This window comes from Mastomys coucha, unplaced genomic scaffold (genome assembly GCF_008632895.1).
Source record: "Mastomys coucha isolate ucsf_1 unplaced genomic scaffold, UCSF_Mcou_1 pScaffold16, whole genome shotgun sequence".
Taxonomy (NCBI): Eukaryota; Metazoa; Chordata; class Mammalia; order Rodentia; family Muridae; genus Mastomys; species Mastomys coucha.
This window is the reverse complement of record NW_022196898.1, coordinates 4,732,573-4,736,398: the sequence shown is the minus strand read 5'-3', so window position 1 is coordinate 4,736,398 and position 3,826 is coordinate 4,732,573. Positions and strand designations below refer to the sequence as shown.

Sequence of the window (3,826 nt, the reverse complement as noted above, 5' to 3'; positions counted from 1 at the left end):
TCAGCACCTCATGGTACCTTCTCCAAAATTGACCATATAATTGGTCACAAATCAGGCCTTAACAGATAACAAGAAGATTGAAATACTTTCTTGAATCCTATTAGATCACCATGGACTAAGACTGCTCCTCAATAACAATATAAACAATAGAATGCCCACATACATGTGGAAGCTTAACAACACTCTACTCAACGATAACTTGGTCAAGGAAGAAGTAAAGAAAGAAATTAAAGACTTTCTAGAGTTTAATAAAAATGAAGCCACAACATACGCAAACTTATGGGACACAATAAAAGTAGTCCTAAGAGGAAAACTCATAGCTTTAAGTGCCTACAAAAAGAAACTGGAGAGAGCATACACTAGCAATTTGACAGCACACCTGAAAGCTCTAGAACAAAAAGAAACCAAGAGGAGTCAAAGGCAGGAAATAATCAAACTCAGGGCTGAAATCAACCAAATAGAAACATAAAGAGCTATACAAAGAATCAACCAAACAAGGAGCTGGTTTTTTGAGAAAATCAACAAAATAGACAAACCATTAGCCATACTAAATACAGAGCACAGAGACAGTATCCTAATTAACAAGATCAGAAATGAAAAGGGAGACATAACAACAGACACTGAAGAAATACAAAAAATCATGAGATCCTACTACTAAAGCCTATACTCAACAAAACTGGAAAACCTGGATGAAATGGATAATTTTCTAGACAGATACCAGGTACCAAAGTTAAATCAAGATCAGATCAATGATCTAAACAGTTCCATATCTACTCATGAAATAGAAACAGTCATTAATAGTCTGCCAACCAAAAAAGCCCAGGACCAGATCGGTTTAGTGCAGAGTTTTATCAAACCTTCAAAGAAGACCTAATTCCAATACTCCTCAAACTATTCCACAAAATAGAAACTGAAGGCACTCTACCCAATTCGTTCTATGAAGCCACAATTACTCTTATACCTAAACCACACAAAGAATTAATGAAGAAAATTTCCGACCAATTTCCCTTATGAATATTGATACAAAAAATACTTAATAAAATTCTTGCAAACCAAATCAAAGAACACATCAAAGCAATCATCCACCATGATCAAGCAGGCTTCATCCCAAGGATGTAGGGATGGTTCAATATACAGAAATCCATCAACATTATTCACTACATAAACAAACTCAAAGAAAAAACCATATGATCATCTCATTAGATGCTGAAAAAGCATTTGACAAAATCCAATATCTCTTCATGATAAAAGTCTTAGAAAGATCAGGAATTCAAGGCCCATACTTAAACATAGTGAAAGCAATATACAGAAAACCAGTAGCCAATATCAAACTAAATGGAGAGAAACTTGAAGCAATCCCACTAAAATCAAGGAGTAGACAAGGCTGTCCACTCTCTCCCTACCAATTCAATATTGTACTTGAAATCCTAGCCAGTGCATTTAGATAGCAAAAGGAGATCAAAGGGATACAAATTGGAAAGGAACAAGTCAAATCATCACTATTTGGTGATGATATGATAGTATACTTAAATGACTCCAAAATTTCCACCAGAGAGCTCCTAAACCTGATAAACAACTTCAGCAAAGTAGCTGGATATAAAATTAACTTAAGCAAATCAGAGGCCTTCCTCTACAGAAAGGATAAACAGGCGGCGAAAGAAATTAGGGAAACAACATCCTTCACAATAATTACAAATAATATAAAATACCTTGGTGTAACTCTAACTAAGCAAGTAAAAGATCTGTTTGACAAGAACTTCAAGTCTCTGAAGAAGGAAATTGAAGAAGATCTCAGAAGATGGAAATATCTCCCATGTTCGTGGATTGGAAGAATTAATATAGTAAAAATGGCCATCTTACCGAAGGCAATCTACAGATTCAATGCAATCCCCATCAGAATTCCAACTCAATTCTTCACAGACTTACAAAGAACAATTTGCAAATTCATCTGGAACAACAAAAAACCCAGGATAGCCAAAAGTATTCTCTACAATAAAGGAACCTCTGGTGGAATCACAATCCCGGACCTTAAGCTATACTATAGAGCAATTGTGATAAAAACTGCATGGTATTGGTACAGTGACAGGCAGGTAGATCAATGGAACAGAATTGAAGACCCAGAAATGAACCCACACATCTATGGTCACTTGATCTTTGACATGGAGCTAAACCATCCAGTGGGAAAAAGACAGCTTTTTCAACAGATGGTGCTGGCTCAATTGGCGGTTAGCATGTAGAAAAATGCAAATCGATCTATTCCTATTTCCTTGTACAAAGCTCAAGTCCAAGTGGATCAGGGACCTCCACATCAAAGCAGATACATTGAAACTAATAGAAAAGAAAGTGGGGAAGAACCTTGAGCAAATAGGCACAGGGGAAAATTTCCTAAAGTGGACGCCAATAGCTTATGCTCTAAGATCGAGGACTGACAAATGGGACCTCATAAAGTTGCAAAGCTCTGTAAGGCAAAAGACACTGTTAATAGGACAAAATGGGAACCAACAAATTGGGAAAAGATCTTTACCAATCCTATATCTGATAGAGGGCTAATATCAAATGATACAAAGAACTCAAGAAGTTAGACTCCAGAGAACCAAATAACCCTATTAAAAAATGGGACACAGAGCTAAATAAAGAATTCTCAATTGATGAATACAGAATGGCTGAGAAGCACCTAAAGAAATGTTCAACATCCTTAGTCATCAGGGAAATGCAAATCAAAACAACTCTGAGATTCCGCCTCACATCAGTCAGACTGGCTAGGATAAAAAACTCAGGTGACAGCAGATGCTGGAGAGGTTGTGGAGAAAGAGGAACACTACTTCATTGCTGGTGGGATTGCAAACTGGTACAACCACTCTGGAAATCAGTTTGGCAGTTCCTCTGGAAATTGTACATAGTTCTACCGGAGGACCCAGCTATACCACTCTTGGGCATATACCCAAAAGATGCTCCAACATGTAATAAGGACACATGCACCACTATGGTCATAGCAGCCTTATTTATAATAGCCAGAAACTGGAAACAACCCAGATGTCCCTCAACAGAGGAATGGATACAGAAATTGTGGTACATCTACACAATGGAGTGCTACTCAGCTATTAAAAACAACGAAATTATGAAATTCTTAGCGAAATGGATGGATCTGGAGAATATCATCCTGAGTGAGGTAACCCAATCACAAAAGAACACACATGGTATGCACTCTCTGATAAGTGGTTATTAGCCCAGAAGTTTGGAATACAGGAAGAACAACCCACAAACCACAAGGAACTCATGAAGAAGGAAGACCAAAATGTGGACATTTCATTCCTTCTTAAAAGGGGAAACAAAATACCCATGAAAGGAGTTGCAGAGACTGACTATGGAGCAGAGACTGAAGGAAGGACAATCCAGCCTGATATAGCTTTCTCCCGAGAGGCTCTGACATTACCCAACTAATACACAAGTAGAGGCTCACAACCATCCATTGGAATGAGTACAGGGTCCCCAATGAAGGAATTAGAGAAAGGACCAAAGAAGCTGAAGGGTTTGCTGCCCCTTAGGAGGAACAACAATAAGAACTAACTAGTACCCTCAGAGCTCCCAGGGACTTAACCACCAACCAAGGAGTATACATGGTGGGACTGATTGTTCTGGCAGCATGTGTATAGTAAAGGATTGCAAAGTCGATCATCAATGGGAGGAGAGGCCCTTGGCCCTGTGAAGATTCTGTGCCCCAGTGTGGGGGAATGCCAGAGTCAATAAGTGGGAGAGGTTGGGGTGGCAAGCATGGGGAGGGGGAGGCAACAGGGGTTTGTTCTTGTTGTTTTTGTTTGTTTGTTTG

General features: G+C 38.7%; 1 protein-coding gene across 3 annotated transcripts in view; it reads right to left on the bottom strand.

Annotated features, from left to right (window-relative positions):
* Nucleotides 1-3,826, bottom strand: part of Trpc4 (transient receptor potential cation channel subfamily C member 4) — a 184,747-nt gene that overhangs the window by 109,292 nt on the left and 71,629 nt on the right. The gene's annotated exons all lie outside the window — the stretch shown is intronic.